The sequence below is a fragment of the Chiloscyllium plagiosum genome, unplaced genomic scaffold (assembly GCF_037043375.1).
Source record: "Chiloscyllium plagiosum isolate Xiang-an unplaced genomic scaffold, Cpla_swu_hap1 HiC_scaffold_42, whole genome shotgun sequence".
Taxonomy (NCBI): Eukaryota; Metazoa; Chordata; class Chondrichthyes; order Orectolobiformes; family Hemiscylliidae; genus Chiloscyllium; species Chiloscyllium plagiosum.
Genome location: NW_028270180.1, coordinates 19,938,879 through 19,964,928, shown reverse-complemented (window position 1 = coordinate 19,964,928; position 26,050 = coordinate 19,938,879). Strand labels below are relative to the sequence as shown.

Genomic DNA, 26,050 nt, shown 5'->3' with positions numbered 1-26,050 from the left:
GTTTGGAGGGATATGGACCGGGTGCTGGCAGGTGGGACTAGATTGGGTTGGGATATCTGGTCAGCATGGACAGGTTGGACCGAAGGGTCTGTTTCCATGCTGTATATCTCTATGACTCTAAAACATGATCAAGCAATCAACCGAGAATTCTGAAAATCAATTGATCATGAATGAATGAATGGTGGCTCAGTGGTTAGCACTGCTGCCTCACAGCACCAGGGTCCCAGGTTCGATTCCAGCCTCGGGTGACTGTCTGTGTGGAGTTTGAACAATCTCCCTGTGTCTGCATGGGTTACCTCCATGTGCTCCAGTTTCCTCCCACAGTCCAAAGATGTGCAGGTCAGGTGAACTGGCCATGCTAGAATGCGCATCATGTTAGGTGCATTAGTTAGAGGGAGATGAGCCTGGGTGGGTTACTCTATGGAGGGTCGGTATGGACTGGTTGGGCCAAAGGGCCTGTTTCCACACTGTAGGGAATCTAATCTAATTTACAAAACAGCATAAACAAATCACAAATAAGTTCGTAAACAACGAAAGAACCGCGGATGCTGTCAATCAGAACCAAAAACAGAAATTGCTGGAAAAGCTCAGCAGGTCTGGCAGCATCTGTGGAGAGAAATCAGAGTTTATGTTTAGGGTCGAGTGACCCTTCCTCAGAACCTGAAAGTTAACTCTGATTTCTCTCCACAGATGCTGCCAGACCTGCTGAGCTTTTCCAGCAATTTCAGTTTTGTTCACAAATAACCTCAGCTTGGTCTTTTCAACTCTTCCACCTTCAATCAGGTAAAGTGCATACATATAGAAATAGCGTCACAATATGACACAGTTGTGAAAGGGACCGCCACGAAGGCAATCATTTCATGTTTGAGTTGTTTCAGGAGCACTGTTCCACTTAGGCCTGTCTTGCTGTTAGGAAGCGAAGACTCAAGGTGAAAATTGTCTCCCGACCTGCAACACTGCAGACTTTCAGCTGCACTGATCTTTATACTTTGTGTGACAAATATTGTGGGAGTTATCGTTTTCACAATTTTGTTGTGGAATTAGAAAATCACAAGTTAATTATTGTGTTGGCTCATGTCAAGTGGGATAGGGGTCTTGACAAGCATAGCTCCTGTGAGAAAATTACCCACATGTCCATATGCACTGGAGGAATAGAGACAAGGAGAGCAAAGTAGAAAGAGAGAGAGGAACGAGGGAGAGAGAGCGAGAGAGACGGGTAGAGATGGAGAGAAATAGATAAACAGATCCAGAGGCAGACAGAGACAGAGAGATAGTGAAAGCAATTAAAGAGGCATAAAAAAAGAGAAGAGGATATAGGGAGAGGACAGAGGGATAAAGAAAAGACAGTGTGAGGTAGAGAGAGGGAGAGTGGTGGGGAAAAGGGACAAAACAAGGAGAAAAACAGAAAAGATATTCACTCAGAGGGAAGAACAAAGAAAATTACGGCACAGGAACAGGCCCTTCGGCCCTCCAAGCCTGCACCGATCCATATCTTCTATCTAAACCAGTCACCTATTTCCAAAGGTTCTGTATCCCTCTGCACCCTGTATATTCGTGTATTATATCTTAAATAGCGTTATTTGCCCAACTCCCACATTCCAGGCACCAACCACCCTCTGCGTAAAGAACTTTCCATGCATACCTCCCTTAAACTTTTCCCCTCTCACCTTGAGCTCATGACCCCTAGTAATTGAGTCCCTCACTCTGGGGAAAAAGCTTCTTGCTATCCACCCTGACTATACCTCTCAGGATTTTGTCGACCTCAATCAGGTCCACCCTCAACCCCCATCTTTCTAATGAAAATAATCCTAATCTACTCAACCTCTCTTCATAGCTAGTGCCCTCCGTACCAGGCAACATTCTGGTGAACCACCTCTGCATCCTCTCCAAAGCATCCACTTCTTTCTGTTAACGTGGCGACCGGAACTGTATGCAGTATTCCAAATGTGGCCGAACCAAAGTCCAAGACAACTGTAACATGACCTGCCAACTCTCGTACTCAATACTCCGTCCAATGAAGGAAAGCATGCCGTATGCCTTCTTGACCACTCTATCGACCTGTGTTGCCACCTTTAGGGTACAATGGACCCAAACACTCCGATCTCTCTGTACATCAATTTTCTCCAGGACTTTTCCATTTACTGTATAGTTCGCTCTTGAATTGGATCTTCCAAAATGCATCACCTCACATTTGCCCGGACTGAACTCCATTCGACATTTCTCTGCCCTACTCTCCAATCTATGTATATTTTGCTATATTCTCTGACAGTCTCCTTCACTATCTGCTACTCCGCCAATCTTAGTGTCATCTGCAAACTTGCTGATCAGACCTCCCATACACCTTCCTCCAAATTATTTATGTTTATGACAAACAACAGTGGTCCCAGCATGGATCCCTGTGGAACACCACTGGTCACAGGTCTCCATTTTGAGAAACTCCCTTCCACTACTACTCGGTCTCCTGTTGTCCAGCCACTGCTCTATCCATCTAGCTAGAACACCCTGGACCCCATGAGACTTCACATCAGCCTACCATGGGGACCCTTATCAAACACCTTACCAAAGTCCATGTATATGGCATCTACAGCCCTTCCCTCATCAAACAACTTTGTCACTTACTCAAAGGATTCTAATAAGTTGGTAAGCCATGACCTTCCCTGCACAAAACCATTCTGCCTATCACTGATAAGGCCATTTTCTTCCAAATGTAAATAGCTCCTATCCTTCAGTATCTTCTCCAGCAGCTTCTCTACCACTGACATCAGGCTCACAGGTCTGTAATTACCTGGATTATCCCTGCTACCCTACTTAAGCAAGGGGACAACATTAGCAATTTTTCAGTCCTCTGGGACCTCACCCATGTTTAAGGATGCTGTTAAAGCCCCGGCTATTTCCTCTCTCGCTTCCCTCAGTAACCTGGGATAGATCCCATCTGGACCTGGGGACTTGTCCACCTTGATGTCTATTAGAATACCCAACATTTCCTTCCTCCTTATGCTGAGTTGACCTAGAGTAACCAAACACCTCTCCCTTACTTCACCATCTGTCATACCCCTCTCCTCGGTGAATACTGAAGCAAAAGTACTCATTAAGAATCTCATCCATTTTCCCTGACTCCACACAGAACTTTCCCCCTTTGTCCTTGAGTGGGCCAACACTTGCTCTAGTTACCCTCTTGCTCCTGATAAACGAATAAAAGGCTTTGGGATTTTCCTTAACCCTGTTTGCTAAAGATACCTCATGACCCCTTTTAGCCCTCTTAATTCCTCATTTCAGATTCATCTTACATTCCCAATATTCTTCCAAAGCTCAATCTGTCTTCAGTCATTTAGATCTTATGTATGCTTCCTTTTTCCTCTTAGCTCATCTCACAATTTCACCTGTCATCCTTGGCTCCCTAATCTTGCCATTTCTATTCCTCATTTTCACAGGGATCTGTCTGTCCTACACCCTAATCAACCTCTCTTTAAAATCCTCCCAAATGCAGAGTTACCTTGATTGCTCCCAATCCACACTCCCCAGCTCCTGCCGAATTTTGGTACAGTTGGCTTTCCCCCAGTTTAGCACCCTTCCTTTAGGACCACTCTCGTCTTTGTCCATGAATATTCTAAAACTTACAGAATTGCGATCACTATTCTCAAAGTAATCCCCTACTGAAACTTCAGTCACCTGGCCGGGCTCATTTCCCAACACCAGGTCCAGTATGGCCTCTTCCCGAGTTGGACTATTTACATACTGCCTAGAAAACCCTTATGGATGCTGCTTATAAATTCTGTTCCATCTAGACCTCTAACATTAAGTGAATCCCAGTCAACGTTGGGAAAATTAAAATCTCCTATCACTACCACCCTGTTGCTCCTACATCTTTCCATGATCTGTTTACATATTTGTACCTCTATCTCATGCTCGCTGTTGGGAGGCTTGTAGTACAGCCACAACATTGTTACCACACCCTTCTATTTCTGAGCTCTGCCCAAATTGCCTCACTGCTTGAGTCGTCCATAGTGCCTTCTTTCAGCACAGCTGCGATACCCTCTCTGACCAGTAATGCAACTCCTCCACCCCTTTTACCTCCCTCTCTATCCCACCTGAAGCATCCATATCCTGGGATATTTAGATGCCAATCATGCCCTCCCTCAACTGAGTCTCAGCAATAACAATATCATACTCCCAGGTACTAATCCAAGTTCTAAGTTCATCTGCCTTACCTATTACATTTCTTGCATCAAAACAAATGTACCTCAGATAACCAGTCCCCTTGTGTTCATCATCTGCTCCCTGTCTACTATTCCGCTTAGTCACGCTGACTTCACATCAAGTTCCTTACAGGCTTTAGTTACTACCTCCTTACTGTCCAGTAACCTCCTCATTTGGTTCCCACCCCCCCAGCCACATTAGTTTAGGAAAAGCACTCAAGGACATTGGTTCCAGTCAGGCCCAGGTGCAGACCATCTAATTTGTAATAGTTCCACCTCCCCCAGAACTGGTCCCAATGTCCCAAAAGATCTGAGCCCCTCCCTCCTGCAGCATCTCTCAAACCACGCATTCATCCTGCCTATTCTTTCATTTCTACTCTGACTAGCGCGTGGCAGTGGTAGCCATCCTGAGATTACTACCTCTCAGGTCCTACTTTTCAACTTGGCTTCTAACTCCCTATATTCTGCTTGTAGGACTTCATCCAGTTTTTTTTTTACCTATATCATTGGTGCATGTATGCATCACGACAGCTGGCTGTTCACCTTCCCTCTTGAGAATTTTCTGCAGCCGACCCGAGAAATCACTGATCCGTGCACCTGGGAGGCAACATACCATAAGGGAGTCTCGTTTTCAACCACAGAAACGCCTATCTACTCCCCTTACAATTTAATCCCCAATGATTCTAGCCCTTCCATTCTTTTCCTGCCCTTCTGCGCAGCAGAGCCAGCCACAGTGCCATGACCCTGGCTACTGCTGTCTTCCCCTGGTGAGCCATCTCCCCCAGCAGTATCCAAAATGACTTCATCCACAGCTCCAGAGCTGTCATGGGGCCTAACGAGCTGCAGTTGGACACACCTCTTGCACGTGAAGGAGTCAGGGACACCAGCCGTGCCCCTGAGCTCCCACATTGAGCAGGAGGCGCATAACACAGGTCGGAGATCTCCTGCTACTTTTAATCTTAAGCTTAACTTAGGTAAATGACAAAGGAAAAATGTTTTTAACAAATCACATGACTTAAAAAAATAGAAAACCCTTAACTTATCAACATACCACAGAGTCCTTTTTTTTGATTAGAGGAGGGCAGTGGTTAGAAACACTACACGTAGGTAGAGACAGAGTGTAACAGGTAGAATAACAGAGTCAGAGAGATGTACAGCATGGAAACAGACCCTTCGGTCCAACCCGTCCATGCCGACCAGATATCCCAACCCAATCTCGTCCCACCTGCCAGCACCCGGCCCATATCCCTCCAAACCCTTCCTATTCAAGGATTCGGAGGAACAGAGACAGGGATAGTGAAAGAATGAAAGGCAGTGAAGGACAGAGCGAGACAGCGAGAGAGAGAGAGAGAGACAGCGAGAGAGAGAGAGACAGCGAGAGAGAGAGACAGTGAGAGAGAGAGAGAGAGAGAGAGAGAGAGAGAGACACAGTAACAAATAGACAGGGAATCAAAGAGAGACAGCACAAGAGAGAGACATCAATGAGAACTAGGGAGAGAAACTGAAGAGGAAGAGACAAAGGGAGAGAGACATAGAGGGAAGGACAGAGACTGAGGCCATGAATTTAAGGATTGTTTAGGTGGGGTGGGGGGTGGAGGAGGGAGAGGATGGTGGTTTTTCTCTTGCCACCTGCAGAGTCAGTGACAAGTTTAACACCATCGCTCTGGCTACCGGATAGTCACTTCATGCAGCAAGGAGTGGTCTTTGCAAGGCAATGCGACTTCTGCACCAGTGGTTGTACTGGACAGGGCAGGGACTGCAAATCATTCCCAGAGTCTAAGTTCCAGGAGTACAAGAGCAGCTAACGGTCTAACGGTACATCAGGGATTCAGGGCAGGGACAGGATAGATGGGGAGGGGGGGGAATGCCGTGATGGAACGAGATGGGATGTTGTTGGTGCAGAGATTGGTGGGAGAGGGAACGCCAGGAGTGAAATGGCAGAGGGTGAGGTTGGGGTGGGGTATGAAATGGTATCTAATGTGGAAAGGAAGCTGTTGATGGAGGCACCCACTCACCCCTTTGTGCAGTAAAGAGTTAACCAGAGCGTCAGGATGTGGTAAAAAATCTGTATCGTAGTGATGGCAGAACACAGAGATAAAGGCAGAGTCTTCAGGTTTCTAGACAATGCCCTCCTTATCAATCTTTCTGTATTGCTCTGTTCAGTGAAGCCTGTTCATGTTCCCTCTTACTACATGATAGCACACAGTGGTCAGGCTAATGGAGCTGGAGTCAAGATTAGAGTGGTGCTGGAAAAGCAGAGCAGGTCAGGCAGTATCCGAGCAGGAAAATCGACGTTTCGGGCAGGAGCCTTTCATCAGGAATGAGGCTGACAGCCTTCGGGATGGAGAGATGAATGGGAGGGGGATGGGTCTGGGCAGAAGGTAGCTAAGAGTGCAATAGGTGGATGGAGATGGGGATAAAGGGGACAAAGGTGAAAGGTCAGTGAGGAGGGTGGAGCGGATAGGTGGGAAGGAAGATTGGCCGGTAGGAGAGGTCAGCGAGAAGAACCTAAAATGAAGGCCAGAGACAGCACAATGAAGAACAAAGCTAGCCCAGTGATCCAACCCCTCAGCTGGGGGGGGACACATTTCACTGACAACCATTCCCTCTTGCCCTTGATCAAGTTCAAACTTCCTAATCTAAGGAGCCTGTCCACATCCTGGAACAAAGTGCTCCAGCATTAAGTTTTAAATGTAATGTTGATCTCAATCTTTGTGCACCTTCTCTGCAGCCGTAACATTGTATTCCTCGCTCTGTCCTATCACCCTGATGCACTTTGTATGATATGATCTAGTGGGCGGCACGGCGGCTCAGTGGTTAGCACTGCTACCTCACAGCGCCAGAGACTTGGGTTCAATTCCCGCCTCAGGCGACTGACTGTGTGGAGTTTGCACATTCTCCCTGTGTCTGCGTGGGTTTCCTCCGGGTGCTCTGGTTTCCTCCCATAGTCGAAAGATGTGCAGGTTAGGTGAATTGGCCATGCTAAATTGCCCTAATGTTAGGTAAGGGGTAAATGTAGGGGTATGGGTGGGTTGCGCTTCGGCGGGTTGGTGTGGACTTGTTGTACCGAAGGGCCTGTTTCCACACTGTAATGTAATCTAATCTAATGTACTGCAAGCAAAACAAAATCATTCACCATACCTAGGTACATGTGACAATAATAAATCAAATCAAAAAGTGTCCAGGTAATTTTCTCCCTGCCTAAATGTCTACAGTTCAAACGTGAGTTCCTCAACTCAGCTCCAAAGTGGCTTGATCTGCAAACATTTGCTCCAAGTGTGTTTGCTGTGGATCACCTTGGTGCCCAGCAGTTCCCACATGCTGCAGCTGCAACACACCACCAACCTGCCACCTCACTGCATTTTAGTTATTTAAATTACGAATTAAATCAGGATAACATGCCTGCTCTTTAAGCTTGATGAATCCCCATTCTGAACACAAAATTCTTCCTTCATGGACACATGATGAACAATCTTACACCTATTTGTAAGAAAACCAAGAGAGAAAAAAGTGGAGACCGGAACACAAACTGAATGCTTACTTTCATGTTACATTTAGAAATACTCACCAATCAGCTGCTTTGTTTAGAGAAAAGCAACCAAGACCTGTCTCCTTCCTCTGACTAACTCATTCTAACAACTCCAGAGCTCTCATCAAGTTGCATTTCCAAGTGCTAAGTTGCACTACGTTGGCTACTCACATGCACCCAACAGAAAGGGCCTTGCTGAGTCATTTACGGAGGATCAGGTTTCAGCTTAATAACACTGCTGTTTCCGTGCAACTTTTGAAAACAAACCTGATCACAACTGTAGAATTTTAAAACTGCAGTTTTGCACAAATTAAAGATTTAGACTCTTTGTTACCCAACACAGCAGTGCAACGAATCAAATACAAAATGTTCAAATAGCAAAACTGGTTAGACAAACAGCACAACTGGGCACTGCAGGGTACAGCTGGACACTGTGGGCTAGAGCTGGACACTCCGGGCTACAACTGGGCACGGTGGGCTACAGCTGGACACTGCGGGCTGGAGCTGGGCACTGTAGGCTGGAGCTGGGCACTTTCAGTTACTGCAAGACATTTTAGTTGACAGCTGGACACTGCAATTTATCCTGCTGCATCTTCAAAAATAAACATTTGCAACCAGTGTGTAAGGACTGATGAAGAAAGCTTCTCTGTCTCCTTATGCATTCTGCTGCCAATTAATACCAATCCACCTTTGCAAACACAGCTATGTTATAGAGACTGTAACAAACTGGACTGAACACAGTCGATCTAGCTGCTGATGTTTTGAGCGGTTGGGGTTTTTCGAGGAGTGCTGCTGCTCGAACGGCTGGCTCCACACTCACCGCGCTCTGTGCACGTAATTAAAACTAGGCACAGCTGTTGCTACTCTTCTTTCCCTAACCAACAGCAAATTGAAATGCTTCCCTTTACAAAGTGCTTATCTATTCTAAAGTGAACATGGTTCCAGTGATTAATCACCAAATGAGACAGAACACACCTGGAATTACATGATTCCTGTGTAACATCAGTGACTGTAACATCACAGTCAGTGGTTATTTCCACAATGACTGCAGAGAACACAGGAGAGGGCTTTTGTGGCACAGTTTCAGAGTCCCCACCTCTGGATCCAGAGGCCTAGATTCAAGACCCACCTGCTTCAGATGTATGTAATCGCATCTCGGAACAGGTTGATTAAAACATAAATAGCTAGGGACTGGACGCTTATGGTGGGGTGGTAGTGTCCCTCTTCTGAGCCAGGGGGTCCCTTGTTCTAGAATCACAGAATCCCTACCGTGTGGAAGCAGGCCATTCAGCCCAATGATCCTACGAAGGGCATCCCATCCAGACCCACCCCATCCCTATAACCCACCCATCTAGCCTGCACATCCCTGGACACCATATGGGGCAATTTAGCATGGCCAATCCACTCTAACCTGCACATCACTGGATTGTGGGAGGAAACCAGAGCACCCAGAGGAAATCCATGCACTCAGAGAGTGTGTCACCCGAGGCTGGAATCGAACGTGGGTCCCTGGTGCTGTGAGGCAGCAGTGCTAACCACTGAGCCAGTGATGTGTACTAAGCTCTGAACAGGCTGATTAAAGTATCTAGGGAGTCAGATATCAAGCTACATTTATTTGAATAAATATTAAAGTAAACAAAAGATGGCTAAGCAAAAAGAGAACAATCTGTGCTGGGATTATGGCTGAAACATTACGCGTGCCTCTTTAAGAGTGACTTGAGTTCACCCCATCCCCCAAGCACTGAGCTCCCCTGTAGGTGGCTGACGGCAGATTCAGAGCCTGCCAAGCTTTCCATGACCACAGATTCAATCCCACTGCAGGCATCTTCCAAGAGAAACAGAATTTACCACAGATCATGAGCCTTCATCCTTAAGTCAATCCAGAGGTGGGGGAGGGGTTGGCGAGCCTACGTGCTCCATTACTTACCATCGAGTGTCCCTCAACAAACACGCAGATCACACTAGCCCTTGCTTCACACCTAACCGTGAGCCCACTTTGTGCTTTTTTTTAAAAAAAATACAGTTTGGATCTTGAAAAGCCAAGCTCACATATTGAACCGTCACACATAATGGATGTGACCTGATTTCCGTGTCTTCATGTATGATCTGCCCTCGACCGTAACATCTAGCACCATTCGTAACTCTGGAGATGCTGAAGCAGTTCAGGTCCACAGATACAACACTTCAGTTTGGGCTTGATAAACGGCAAAGTAATATTTCCCTCACTTACAAACAACATCAGTAAGGAACAAGAATAGGCTACTAGGCCTTTAAATCTGCTCCCCCATTCAATAAGATCATGACTGATCTGATTTTAACCTTGACTCCCACATATCCCCCGCTTTTCTTCTCTCTGTACCTTAACTTACCTCTTGAACTTGGATAGCATTGGTGATGGTGGTGAGAGCCCAGCACACAGGCCTCGAGAGAGCCTAATGTGGACATTGTGATGGGCCCCAGTCCAGAGGAGAGTGAGCGGGCCCCAGCCCGGAGGATAGCGAGCGGGCCCTTAATCACTTTTCCCAGATGAGCATGGGACCTGGCATCAGAAAATCTGCAGCTGCTAGATTGGCAGAGGTTACATCAGTGAGGTAGACCCAGTGGCAAAAAAAATGGTGCCTGAGTATTGGCGACTTCGTCATTGGTTGGGTCGAGTGGTGAAGGGGTGGCAGCTGTGCATCACAGCAACATTGACGAGGTGGGCCCAGAGGCGAGGTCTGTGACTCAGGCATTAGTTTGGTATGGAGCGGGCAGCAACAGGGAGGCACTGGCAGAGGAGAAACGTGCTAAGGGTGAAAGATAGCACCTGAAAAATCAGCAACTTTGACACTTGTCTGATAGATGGCAGTGGAGGAGGGATGGCGGCGTGGGCCATTATTGATGGTGACGAGCTAGCTTAATACTGATGGATTCTCTTTGAGGCTATATCATTCCTTATCTCCTCCTTGTTCTTCAATTATTCAAAATGGCACCAAATTGTAGCAACAGTTGAAAGCTTTTCACTGTATTTTACTCTATTCTTACAAGTGACCATAAAATCATTCAAGAATCCAACTGCCTCTGCTTTAAGAATATTTAAAGATACCAAATCCACTGCCTTTTGGGGAATGGAATTCAAATACACTCAACCCTTTAGAAAGGGTTCCCCAGTCCTGAAGAGGAGGAAACATTGACTTCTCCACCTCCTGATGCTGCCTGGCTTGCTGTGTTCTTCTGGCCTACTCTTGCAGTTTGGCAGCTGTGTGTACCACATACAGAAAGGAGTGCAGCAGCCATTCCAAGACTCCTGGAATCTCTCCTGCCTATAGACACAAGGCCAGCAATTGTATGGGAACACAACTACCTGATAGCTGCCCCTTGAAGCCACAAACTATCCTGATATGGACCTACATCACTGTTCCTTCACTGTCAATGGGCCAAAATCCTGGAGCTCCTTCCTACAGATACAGTGAGTATACCTGTCTTGCATGGACTGCTGCTGTTCAAGAAGCAGGTTCACTACTACCTTCACAAGAGCAATTAGGATTGCTAGCAAATACTGGCATAGCAATGAAGCAATTAAAAATTTAAACAGAGCTTGGCAGTTAACTGCCTGTCATCATTTCCTGGTGCATTCTCCTTAGCAACACCTCTTACCAGAGTTATTCCAATAAACAAGTAAAAATAACACAGCTGAGGATGAAAGCGAATTGTGTTGTGTTAGAATAATCAAGCTATTAGACAATATTTCTTACATAATCCTGAACGTATGAAGAATGATGGCAGCAATTAATTCAGAATTGTCAGTCAGACTCAGAATATGGTGTACTTATTTGCACTGAAAATTGCATGTATTAACACAAATGGCCTTGTCCTTTTCAAAGCAACAGTGGGTGTCAGCCATTCTCTGAGTCATATCCCAAGCCAACGTCTTAGCCAATCAGAGTCAACCTACTTTTCTCAAAGTTTAAACAGAGCTTGTCAGTTATCCGTCTGTCATCATTAACTGGTGCATTCTCCTGGGCAGCACCTCTACCAGAGTTCACTCTGCAAACATTCTCTTCTCATTGAGTATGGTATCTTTTGCAAATTGTCCCTGATGAGTGTAAGAGAAAATGCTACGACAAAATGTGTCTTTTGTCAGCACAATCAAGTAACGACAAATGGGAGGGGTGGGCTTCAGGAACAGTGAGGCAAGGTTACAGCAGTCTGATATCATGTAGGTAGAAGCAGACCATCTTCCCAGTGATGGGGATGGAGCTTACGTCAGGGGCAAATAGAACATCAATCTGAAAACAGTGTAGTTCCACCTCCAACAGTTGCCCAGGAGACAGATTAATGGGGTGGCAAAAGAATAAGGTTTCTGACTCCTTCCCAGGACAATAGCTTGAATCTCCAAATAACTGATCAACTGGAGACAGTTCCTGATCAGCCAGTCATGGATACTGGCTAAGCAGGGTGTACATTTAGAGATAGGGCCAGTGAGGTAAAGCTGGGCACCATCAATGTGCATGTGGAAAATGATGCCATGATTTAACTTGACATTACTGAGGGGCAACACTCACATGCAAAAATGGAGGCATTGTGGGGACGCAGAGGCATTGGTGCTGGATGAGAACACATCGCCAATGAATCATTAGTTTTAACTGGATCAAAATTAGAGTCAAAAAGGATGGCGCTGGAAAAGCACAGCCGGTCAGGAAGCATTCGAAGAGCAGGAGATTCGACGTTTTGAGCATAAGCCCATCATCATTCCTGATGAAGAGCTTACGTTCGAAACATCGACTCTCTTGCTCCTCAGATGCTGCCTGACTGGCTGTGCTTTTCCAGCACCACCCTTTTTGACTCTGATCTCCAGCATCTGCAGTCCCCACTTTCTCCTCATCCAAAGATAGCTCCAGATGCTTGCGTAAAGGCCACCTTAGAAGTCTGGGTAATCCTTCCACTAACGGGGCTGATTTACACACAAAATTTAAAATTAAGCAGCTAGTAGATAGTTGCAAATTACATGATTCAAAACAAGGCAATTTGTGTTCCATTAATGTGAATTTTATTTATTCAATAAAGTAACCATGCAATATATTTATAACTACAATCAAAGCATTTAAAGCTCATTAAACTCATTGTCAGTAGCATCTGGCTCAAAGAGGATTCATGTCTTAAACTCCTGCCTGCTTTTGTCACACAGCTTTTAATGCCAGTCTGATCTTTTGTTCCCAGTCACAAGGCACTAATATATAAAATGCGCTTTTAGAATCCCGACAAGGCAGAGAGAGGCCATTTGGCCCATTGAATCTGTAGTGACCCTCTGAAGGGCACCGCACCCAGACCTCTACCCTATTATCCCACATTTAGCATGGCTAACCCACCTAGCCTGCACACTAGGGGCAATTTCCCATGGCCAATGCACCTAACCTGCATACCTTCGGACTGTGGGAGGAAACCGGAGCACTCGGAGGTAACCCACGCAGAACGCCTTAGTGGAGTTTGCACAATCACCGAAGGCTGGAATCGAACCTGGCACCGTAAAGATAGCAGTGCTAACCACTGAGTCACTGTGCTGTATCAATTTGTAGGGGGCAAGTTGAGCATGCCAAGACTGAAAGGATGGGCTGATTTAAATTCTGAGTATGTAAAAATGGGGCTGTCTTAAATCTCAGATGACATTTATGCCATAACTTACAGCACGGACTATGAGCCAATTCCTTCTATTTACCACAGCTTTGTGTTGCTGTCATTTCCACATCCACCCCCCACCCCCCCCCCCAAATACAGTTTGTAATGGTTTCCATTCACCTTGCCCTGTGTTGTGACCAGACAAGTGTAGAACGTACATGCACACAAATCTCACAAATAATAAATACGTAACAAAGGCCCCAAAAAACTAAATAAAATAGTATATATGTTAAGAGTAAAATGCAGTTAAAAAAAAAAGAACTTTTTAAAAATAAAAGATTTAATAATCTACTTTATATTGTGCCCTCACAGTCTGAAAATATTGAAGGTGAGCAGGTACACTTGGTCTTTCTGGTTGATGTTAGCAGAGGTTTTTTAAACTTGAAAAGAGATAAGGCTGACTTCCTTGTATAAAGATATTAGCTCCATCTTGAATACGTAACTAATGGTCACCATAACTGGAGCCAGCTCTCAATTCCAAATTAGTTTTTAAAAAAAACTGAATTTAGATTCCATTAGTGGCTGTCAGATTTGACTCTGCTTCCCCGAGTCCATTATATAGTTTAGACCTTTAATACTCTGATATTATCACCAGTCCACCATCTCCACACCAAGGGGTGAGTGGGTTGTATTTCTCAGTACAAGTTGATGTCAGATAATCTCCACACTGTACTGATGAATTATAGACAAGCCAACTGCTGGTCTTCTTTTGATTTCAATTCTGCTCTCTCCGTTTTGATCCCAGATATTGAAATTAATTAATCGATATTAGTGATGGCTGTGGACTACTTAAACACACTTGCCAGACAAGAACAAAACCAGGCGTAAACAGCTCTACTCATTAAAGTTCCACCCAGAGCTAATCCATTGACATTTAGGCCATATGAACTCACCTACTGATCCTCAGCATCAGGACAGATTTAGTGTACAATATGACAATAAGACAACTTGTAGCTATTAGTGAAAAGAGCTTAATAGTTTTCATTTTCACTCTGAGACAGAGAATCATGAATGCAGTGATCCTGTTAAAGACAGAACTCCCAAGTTGACACTCATCAACCATGGGTTGGCATGGTGCTCAGTGGTTTGTATTTAAAATGGTCATTGGATAAACACAAGGATGAAAATGGAATAGTGTAGGTTAGATGGGCTTCAGAATACAGGTCGGCGCAATATCGAGAGCCAAAGGGTCTGTACTGCACTGTAATGTTCACTACTGCCTCACAGCGCCAGGGATTCAGGTTTGATCACACCTGTGGGTGACTGTGCAGAGTTTGCACGTTCTCCCCCTTTCTTGTGGATGCTCTGGTCTCCTCCTATAGCCTAAGGATGTGCAGGTTAGGTGGAGTGCCCATGGAAAAGGCAGGGTGATAGGGCAGGGCAGCGGCTCTGGGTGTGATGCTCTTTGGTGAGTCAGTGTGGAGTTGACGGGCTGAATGGCCTGCTTCCATACTGGAGGGATTCTATGAAAGAACGCCACCCTGTTGGATAAAAGCAAAACCCTGCGGATCCTGGAAAACTGGAAAAAAAAACAAATTGCTGGAGAAACTCAGCAAGTCTGGCAGTATCTGTGGAGAGAGAAACAGAGATAACGTTGAGAGCCCACTATCAGCTCCAGGTCATTAAGTCATACAGCGTAGAAACAGGTCTTTTGGCCTAAACTTGTCCATGCCAACCAGTTTTTCTAAACTGAACTAGTCCAATTTGCCTACATTTGGCCCAAATTCCTACTGATTTGGACAGCTCCAAGGGTAGGGAAGGTTTAGAAGGACATGGGCCTAACAAAGACAAATGGGACTAATTCAGTTTCGGAAACATGGTCATCATGGACGAGTTTGACCAAAAGATCTTCTGAAGAAGGTCAAACCAGACAAGAAACATTAACTCCATTTCCCTCTCCACTGATGCTGCCAGACCTGCTGAGTTTCTCCAGCATTGTGTGTTGATTAGTGACTCCGTTAACACAAGCATGTCTGCAGGATAGAAACTGGAAGCATAGCCAAGTGCTCCCTACACAGTGGGCTGACTGCAGCAGGACCTACAAGTCTCCACCTTGACAAAGCTGACAGGAATCTTACAAAAGCCTGAAACATCAACGGTCCCACCAGGGAGTCACCAGCTGGTGAGAGAGGAAAATGGCAGCCACCACCACCTCTCCGTTGATCACTATAGACCATCAATGGCTTGGCAACCAGACCATTACCAAAAACGACCACCCACTATGCCATGTGACAGTGTCATGTGGTTGTGACAGACCCCCCCTCGCAAGAATTGGTCTTCATAGCTATGCATTAAATGAAGATATTCCGTTTTAAATGGATTGTGTGTGGTGTATCCATCACTGCCCACAGATGACGACAATGGCAGGATCAGGATTGTTAATGCTCCCCAGAGTAATACTAAAAGCTGTTGCTTTTTGGTTTGTTTATGTTGAACTTAAAACAATCGACTGACAGTTTTGCTCTGGCTTTTCCATTTCAAACTCAACCGCAGAATGAGACTATTCGTCCCATCACTGACGTTTCTCTAATTGCTATCCCCTTTCAAAATAAAAGCCCAAATACTTACCCATTTTCGATTTTTGAAATTGTTCTGTAATCTGTCTAAACATCATGGGCCTCTCAACATCATGTTTCACGCACATGACCATGTTCGTTATTAAGATCTAAGAGAACTTATTGTATCTCTGCGTCAAATGCATTGCTTTGAACAGGAAGAAAGAAACATTTGTTCAATGGGCCCAATAATCATTGCAAGCTGCCGGTGTTTTGAAGGTTCCTCTGTTCTTTATTTGTGTGGTTTTCTTGATGAGGTTCTCTCTCTCTCTCTCTCTTGCTCCTTACCCTTTTGTTGGGCACTTAAAATCACCAAGAACTTTGTAAAAGATGCCATTACCTACATTGGAATCTACGCAGCTATTTAACTGTGAGACAAGTTGCTTTCAACCCCATACCTGTCACGGCACAACATCCACATCGATCAATGAATAATGGTCAGGAAGAGGAGCTGCTAATATCGGGATGGAGAGCAATTGTATGATTTTTTTTTCCTGCTACTCGATCATGGGCGTGGGGGTATCATTGGCTGCTCCAGCATTGAATTTTCGTCTCTAACTGGCCTTTAAAAAGTGGTGGACAGCTGCCTTCTTGAACCGCTGCTGTCTGATCGAGTAGGTACGTCAATAGGGAAGAGAGTTCCAGGATTTTTGACCCAGTGTTAATAAAGGAAAGGAGATTAAGTTCCCAGTAAGAACGGTGGATGACTTGGAGTGCGACTTGCAGGTGGTGCGATTCCAAGCACTTGCTGTCCTTGTCTTTTTTGGTTGGTCTCAGAAGGTGCTGTGAAAGGAGCCATGGTGACTGGCCACCCTGCTTTTTATAGATGATGTGCAGCAGACTGGCAGACTGGTGAAGGACTATGTTGGTCTTCTGCGCAGGTTTGCACATTACAGATAGACGCCAGTTCCGTCGCTGGACAGAAAGAGCTTGGCTTGGAGTGTGACAAGTTCGGAAACACAAGTCTTCAGTACTATTGCCGGAATATTGTCAGGGCTCCTTGCACATTGCCTCCAGCTATTTCTCGATATGAATTAAATTGGCGTCTGTGATGCTGGGAGAGAGTGAGGACTGCAGATGCTGGAGAATCAGAGTCAAAAAGTGTGGCGCTGGAAAAGCACAGCAGGTCAGGCAGCATCCGAGGAGCAGGAGAGTCGATGTTTTGGCCATAAGCCCTTCATCAGGAATGTGGAGAGGTGGGGGATAAGTGAAAGGGTCCGAGAGATTAACAGGGAAAGGGGACAGGGCTGGGAGGTGAAGGAATGTAGGAAGGCGATAGGTAAATGCAGGTGGGGGGGGGGTGGTGGTGATAGGTCGGAGGAGCAGGTGGTGCGGATAGTGGGAAAGAAGATGGAAAGGTCAAGAGGGCGGTGCTGAGTTGGAGGGTTGGATCTGGGATGAGGTGGGGGGACAGTAGATTTGGAAACTAGTGAAGTCGATGTGGATGCCGTGTGGTTGAAAGGTCCCAAGGCGGAAGATGAGGTCTTCTTCCTCCAGCTGTTGGGTGGCTAGGATTGGATGATGGAGGCGGCCCAGACTTGCATGTCCTTGGCAGATTGGGAGGGGGAGTTGAAGTGTTCGGCCACAGGGCGGTGGGGTTGGTTGGCGCGTGTGTCCCAGAGATGTTCCCTGAAATGTTCCACAAATTGTCGCCCTGTCTCTCCAATTTAGAGACCACAGCGAGAGTAATGGATACAGTAGATGACATGTGTGGATGTGCAGGAAAATCTCTGCCGGATGCGGAAGGATCCTTTGGGGCCCTGGATGGAGGTGAGGGGGGAGGTGTGGGTGCAGGTTTTACACCTCTTGTTGTGACAAGAGAAGGTGCTGAGAGGGCAGAGCGTGTCGGTGGGTGGCATGGACCTAACGAGGTAGTCAGGGAGGGAATAGTCTCTGCGGAACGCTGATGGGGGTGGGGAGGGAAATATATCCGTGGCGGTGGGGTCTGACTGTAGGTGGTAGAAATGGCGGAGGATGATGCGATGTATCTGGAGATTGGTGGAGTGGAAGGTAAGGACCGGGGGTGGGGGGGGGTAGCTTCTATCCTTGTTGCAATTGGAAGGGTGGGGTTCTAGGGCGGAGGTGCAGGAAGTGGAGGAGATACACTGGAGGATATTGTTGATCTTGTGGGAGGGGTAATTGCAGTCCTTGAAAGAGGAGGCCACCTGGGTTGCCCTGGAGTGGAATTGCACCTCCTGGGAGCAGATACAGCAGAGGCAGAGGAATTGTGAGTAAGGAATGGCATTTTTACAGAAAAGGGTGGGTGGGATGAGGTGTAGTCCAGGTAGCTGTAGGAGTTGGTGGGTTTGAAATAGATGTCCATGTTGAGTTGGTGATCAGAGACAGAGAGGTCCAGGAAGAGGAGGGAGATGTGCAGATGATTCAGGTCAGACTGGAAGTTATTGAACTGTTCCAACCTCCTCATGGGAGCATGAGGTGGCGCCAATACAGTCATCAATGTAGCAACGGAAAAGGTGGGGAATGGTGCCAGTAACTGCGGAAGAGGGACTGTTCCACATATCCCATCAAGACGCATGGGGTCCACGTGGGTGCTCATGGCTACCCCTTTGGTCTGAAGGAAGTGGGAGGATTCGAAGGAGACGTTGTTGAGGGTGAGGACCAGTTCGCCAATTGAACGTATGTGTCGGTGGAGGGGACTGGTTGGGTCCGTGGGAGAGGAAGAAACGGAGAGCTTGGAGGCCTTGGTGATAGGGGTGTGTAGGGATTGTATGTCCATGGTGAAGACGAGGTGTTGGGGTCAGGGAATTGAAAGTCATGGAAGTGGTGGAGGGCGAGGATGGTGTCCTGAATGTATGTGGGAAGATCCTGGACCAAGGGGGACAGGACAGCGTTGAGGTATGAGGAGATACTTTCAGTGGGGCAGGAGCAGGCCGCGATGATCGGTCGACAGGGGCAGTCAGGTTTGTGGATTTTGAGTCAGGTGGTAGAACTGGACAGTGCAAGGTTTGGGAACAATGAGGTTGGAGGCTGTGGATGGGAGATCTCTGGAGATGATAAGGTTGTGGATGGTTTCTGAGATGATGGTTTGGTGATGGGGGGGGGGGCGTCGTGGTCGAGGAGACAGTCAGAGGAGGTGTCTTCAAGTTGGCGCCTGAGGTCGGGCGCCTAGCTATCACTGTGCCGCGCTCCACCCCCCCCACCTTTGTCTGCTGGTTGATGGTGAGGTTGGGGTTGGAGCGGATGGCTACATGTGGTGAGGGCAGGAGGTTGGAGTGGGTGAGGGGGTGGACAGGTTGAGGTGGACCCTCTGGAGGAGGCGGAGATAGATCAACAACTCAGCACATATGGCTTCAGATGGATGCTTCCAATATCTCTGATGTGCTGGACTCTTGTCATCACCGAGGAGGGGGGCTTTTTGTGGAGGATCACCTTCTTATTGGTTTTTATTTATCCACCACCATTCACAACTGGATGTGGCAGGACTGCAGAGCTTAGATCTGATCTGCTGGATATTGGGACCATATCGCTCAATTACATGCTGCTTCTGCAGTCTGACATGCAAGTAGACCTGAGTTGTATCATCACCAAGATAACGTCTCAATTTTAGATTCGTAAAGCATGCAAGCAAAGATGCCATCTTGTCACCTGACCACAGGACTCCTCTCTCATTCGAGGGAAAGAGAGAGAAACGAGTGGTGATGATTTAACCTGAGGGTCACCATGCTTTAGTTAAGAGAAGGCGGTACAAGTCCTTTATTGTAACCTCAGTTGGGGTGGAAATTGAACCCACATTCTATGACACAAACCTGCCTCCAGCCAACGGATCTAACTATCCTCCAAAACAAAAAGGTATGGCAGGAGCTGATACATTACTGGCAGCTATGTCCATCTTGAACAAATTATGGAATACTTCCTGAGTTTGCATGCATACTAAATGGACTGAGGTCTAAGCAGTATCACTCCTCTTTCTCTCTCTCTCTCTCTCTCTCTCTCACACACACACACACACACACACACACACACACTGACTGTAGTTTGCAGAGTCATTCAGCAGGGAAGTAGACCCTTCAGTCCTACCATAATCCCAAACTAAATTAGTCCCACCTACCTGCATATGGCCCATATCCCTCCAAACATTTCCTATTCATGTATTAATCCAAATGCCTTTTATATGTTGTAACTATACCCATATCCACCACTTCCTCATTATACACACCAACCACCCTGTGTGTAAAAAAAGTTGCCCCTCAGGTCTTTTCTAAATATTTCTGCTCTCACCTTAAAAATATGCCCTAGTCTTGAAATCCCCCATCCTAGGGAAAAGATGCATGCCATTCACCTTTTCTATGCCCCTCATGATTTTAAAAACCTCTATTACACCACACCTCAACCTCCTGTGCTCCAGTGAAATAAGTCCCAGCCTATCCAGCCTCTCCTTATAACACAAACCCTCCATTTCTGGCAGCATCCTGGGAAACCTTTTCAGTTTAACGATATCCTTTCTGTAACAGGGTGACCAGAACCAGACACAGTGCTCCAGAAGAGGCCTCACCAACATCCTGTACAACCTCAACATTATACTCCGAGGTCTGAGCAATGAAGGTAAGTGTGCTAAACACCTTCTTAACCACCCTGTCTACATGTGACGCAAACTTATGCACCTGAACCCCCAGGTCTCTTTGTTCTACAACATTAACCAACTTCCTCCCCTCTAACCTACGCCACCAGGATGGGGAATGTTGGGGGCACATTACCACTTCCAAATTTCTCTCCAGCTCACAGAACGCCCTGACTTGGAAACATTACCCATTTGTCACTGAGTCCAAATCTTGAAATTCCTGACTTAAACTCCCTCCCTACCCGACATTCCTGCATTGGGTTTTAAAAAGAGAGTTTACCACTAGCATCTTGAGATCAATTAGATTTGGGAATTGAATGGTGGACGTGACCCACAGAAGAAATAAAATGAATTGATGACTAATCAAGGACTGAACACGCTACTGTAATATTCTGAAGCCAAAACGCAAGCAAATTGGTAATGCAATAAATTCACTTTGATGGGATTTCTTACAAATGCAACTTTTTCCAATGATAACTGCCTCAGCTCTATTTAAGCAGGGACACAGATGTTCCATCCCTATGTGAAGGGTGCAAGGTCCTTAATTCACAACTTGCAATTTTATTCCTGTTTATTGTGATGAAAGCCATTCACTGGTTCCGAAGGCTCCTTGTAACTGTGTTATGCTGTTAAGTTCCCACACCTGCAGAGTCTTGCCTTTGACAAATAAATCACTTCTCACACAGAGAATCACAGAATTGTCACAGCACAGGAGGAGGCCAGTCTACTGTGTCTGCACTAGTTCTATTACCCACTGCCAATCTCCTGCCTTTCGCCCATATCCCATTTCTCTACAAACAATCATCCAATATCCTCTTAATACCCATCACATTTACAGGCAGTGCATTCCTGACCTTAACTACTTGCTGCGCACAGGAGTTCTTTTTTCTTACATTTCTCTAGAACTTTTCTTCCGTTGCATTGGAGTGTTGTGGTCATTCTGTAGGTTACTAAATTACAATTTGAAATGAAAGCAATGCAGAACTCTGAGCAGACTGCAATGGAAGATTCTAATCTTAAATTAAAACGTGTCAATGGTATGCTGCCAGTATCACCATGATGCTTGCTTCTTATGGTTACAGACACAGCTCTAGCCACAAATATTGGTAAAATCACTGACATATTCCCTGTTCTTTATCTGCTGAAAGTCTTGGACTTGCACCAAATCAAATGCATTGGGGATTGTCTACGTATGCCACAGCTTTGTTGACGAATGAAGAGAGCAATCTATGAGAAGTGGGTTCTGCCACCCGTTGTATGTATGAGGCGGTTACCACTTGATTGTTGTTCTTTCAATGTTGGCACCCATAGCCATTTCTCATCATGGTGGCACAACAGCGGCTCACAAATGGTGTTCCATTTTCCTCTGACATCAGCTAGTCATAGTCAGAGATCTACAGCAAGGTAAAAAGGCCCTTTGGCCCATCGAGTCTGCATCCATCTAACTACTCCAATCCCATTCTCCAGCACTTGACCCATGACCTTTTATGCTTTGGCATTACAGATGCACATCTGAATGTGATGTGCCTCTCTCCCCGTTACAGGCAGTCAGAATCCCCCCCCATCCTCTGGGTGAAAAGGATTTCCTCACATCACCTCCAATCCTTCTGTCCCTTACCATAAATCTATGCCCTGCATCATTGATCCCTCCATCAAGGGGCGGGGGGATGTTCCTTCCTATCTACTCCATTTACGCCCCCTATAATTTTCTACATCTCAATTGAGCCTCTCAGTCTCCTCTGCTCCAAGGAAAGCAACCTCAGTCTGTCCAACCTGTCTTCAATGACTAAAAGTCTTCAGCACAGGCAAGATCTCCTCCGCACCCTCTCTAGTCACGCGGCGCTCTGAAAGCTAGTGCTTCCAAATAAGCTTGTTGGACTATAACCTGGTGTTGTGAGATTTTTAACTTTGTCCACCCCAGTCCAACACCGGCACCTTCAAGTCCTAGTATTTCCCAGTTGTGTGAATCGATGTTTAGCATTTCCTTGTTATACAAGTTCCCTCAATGCAGGTGTTCCCGTTGAGAAAATTCTTGCACATGCGATTATCTTCCATCCTGTTCACATGACTGAGTCAATGAAGACATCTTGTGAATGGAAACATACCTGGGAGTTTTACCTTTGAGGCGACTGTTAAATTCATGGTTGTATCCTTTTGTAAGATGCGTGGAATACACCACATTCTACAAAGATAAAAGTTATTGAGCTTCCCTTTTTGGTAGTTGCGAATTGCCTGTGTATCACACTCATACAACAAGGTGCTTAGAAAACAAGTGTCATAAACCAGCATCACGTTTCCTGTTATGAAAGATTCTGGCCACTATTTTGAAATTACCACCACGATTACTGCCACAATTATGATTCAAGCCACAATTATATCCACATTTACTAATATGTTTCTTGCCACAATTACTGCTGTGGTGACAAACAGAATTATTGCTATATGTATTATAACAATCACTAGCTTGTTTGGTAACACAATTACTCAAATGATTACTGCAATGAGTACTGCACTGGAGACTTCAATCATTGCTTTAATGGTGCTGCCACAACAACTGGGATGATTGCATCACGAATACTTCAATGATTACTTCCACATGTTGTACAACAGTGACATCAATGAATGCTGCCACAATCCCTGCAAAGATTACTCCAATGATTACGCCTACAATTATTGCCACTATTGATTACGGTCACAATTTGTGCAACGATCACCACGACGATTGCTCCAACAGTTTCTGAAATGACTGCAAACCACATTTACTGCAATGATTAATATCATAATTACTGCAACGCTTGCTCTCCCAACTATTGCCACCACAACTATTGCAGTAGTACTGCCACGATTATTGCAATGATTACTCTAACAACTTCTGCAATGGTTTCTGTCATAGTCAATTACTGCAGTGAACACTGTCACGGTTAGTACAATGATTATTGCCACAATTCCTGCAATGATTACTTCCAGCATTATTGCAATGATTACTCTCACAATGTTTGCAATGATTACTGCTACAGTTTTTTTGCAATGATCATTGCCACAACTACTGCAATGGCCATTGACACAAATACTGCAGTAATGGCTGCCAAAATCACTAATAATTACTGCAATGATTACTTCCAGACTTTTTTTGCACTGATGTTTGCAATGATTACTGCTACAGTTTTTTTGCAATGATCATTGCCACAACTACTGCAATGGCCATTGACACAAATACTGCAGTAATGGCTGCCAAAATCACTCTAATAATTACTGCAATGATTACTTCCAGACTTTTTTGCACTGATGTTTGCAATGATTACTGCTACACGCTTTGCAATCACGCCTGCCACTATTACCACAATGAATGCTGCCACAATTATTGCAAATCATTACTGCCATGATTACTAAAATAAACATCTCTGCACAATTATTGGCATGCAGTTTTATTACTGTCCCATTGACTGGCAAGGCTCCTGCTCCACTTCCTGGCAGAAATAGTGAGGCTTGCCTCCTTACCTTGCCCTAGGCTTACTGTACAGCAGTGATCGAACAATGCAACCAATTCTACCTCGGTATAGAACAGAGATTTCTGGTCCTTTGTGTAATAAGGCTAATTATTAACTCAGATCACATGATATGCCTTCCAAGGATAACTGTTGTATGAACTTTGTGTGCTATTACTTGTGTACCACAGGTTTCCTCAAAACCCCTATTACCTTCTGATTTTTTCAGCAAGTTTAATTTCATGACTAAAACCAGATTTTTAAGTAATTTGGTTTTTCATTACATTTTCCTTTGATAATCTTCTGGAATTACAGTCGACAGCTTTGATAAGATTTATTTCTGATTGAAGGGGTGGGCACAATTCATATTGTAAAATGGGGCAGCACAGTGGCTAGCACTGCTGCCTCACAGTACCAGGGTCACAGGTTCGATTCCAGCCTTGGGTGACTGTCTGTGTGGTGTTTGCACATTCAACCCGTGTCTGTGTGGGTCTCCTCCCACAATCCAAATCCAAAGATGTGGAGGTTGGGGTGAATTGGCCATGTAAATTGTCCATTGTGCTAGGCGCATTAATCACTATTAATCAGGGTAGATATAGGGTAGGGTAATGGGTCTGGGTGGGTTACTCTTTGGAGGGTCAGTGTGGACCCGTTGGGCTAAAGAGCCTGTTTCCATACTGTAGGGATTCTAATCTAAAGAAAAAATCATTACATTGAATTCTAGACAGCCTCTGAAACAGGTCTGGCTAATTAGAATTAAATGGAAAATAATTTTATCTCAATTTGATTTTGCTGAGGTTGTACAGGATGGTGGTGAAGCCTCTTCCGGAGGACTGTGTCCAATTCTGGTCATCCTATTAGAGCAAGGATATTATTAAACTGGAGAGGGTTCAGAGAGATTTACCAGGATGTTGCCAGGAATGCAGGGCTTGAGGTATAAGGAGAGGTTGGATAGGCAGGGACTTCTTTCACTACAGCGTAAGAGATTGAGGGGTGACCTTGTAGAGGTTTATAAAATTATGAGGGGCCTAGATAAGGTGACTAGCCAAGGTCTTCTCCCAAGGGTGGGGGAGCCCAGAACTAGTGGGCATAGGTTTAAGGTGAGAGGGGAAAAATAAAAAAAAACATGAGGGGCAATTATTTTTACACAGAGAGTGGTTCGTGTGTGGAATTAACTACCAGAGGAAGTGGTGGATGTGGGTACAGTTACAACTTTTAAAAGACATTTCGATGAGTACATGAATATGAAATGTTTGGAGGGATATGGGCCAGGGCCAGGCAGGTGGGACTAGTTTAGTTTGGGATTACGTTCAGCATGGTTGGACCGAAGGGTCTGTTTCCATGCAGTATGCCTCTATGACAGCTTGAATTTTCATGAAGGTACACAGTGCATATCACTTAACCAGTGAAGACCATCCCACTGGTTCCCTATCCCTCCCATGTCTCTATGTCGAAACTATCCAACAAAAGTCCATCCCTCGATTACTCTATAACTGCACCATTGGAACCTTTTCCTTTAGTACCCTAATTCCAGTGTTAAAGATTTCCTCAAATGCTCCAACTCTCTTATAAAAGCCATTCCTCCACCAGTAAAGAACATCCTTCCACGAGCAAATACCACCAAAATTCATTTTAATGGCCCCCTAACTCTTGCAGCCGAACTTGATCTCCTATTACTAACTCATCACTCAACATGCATAAGATAGGAAACGGATTAGAGAGACTGATGTAATGACCCTCGGTTTAAAAAAAGGTACAGTTACCATAGTCCCAGAGGAACATACAGCTACTCACTGATTAGAGAGAGATAACTGGTGGTGGTTTAACCCAATGGCTACCACACCTCAGGCGAGGGGAGAGGTTGTGAAGTAGAGTCCTTCATGGTAACCTCAGCTGGCGCAGGAATTGAACTCATGCTGTTCGTTTCATTCAGAATCGCTGAGCTAACTAATCTCTTGCCCCGGCACCTCTCCTTCTCAATCTCTTCCCTCACCTGAGGTCTGGTGGCCCTCAGGTTAAATCACCACCAGTCACTTCTCTCTGTATTGAGG

At 45.5% G+C, this 26,050-nt stretch overlaps 1 protein-coding gene across 2 annotated transcripts in view; it reads right to left on the bottom strand.

The window, feature by feature from the left end:
- The window catches only part of LOC122542619 (nuclear receptor ROR-alpha A), an 873,418-nt gene that overhangs the window by 163,204 nt on the left and 684,164 nt on the right, over positions 1–26,050 (bottom strand). The gene's annotated exons all lie outside the window — the stretch shown is intronic.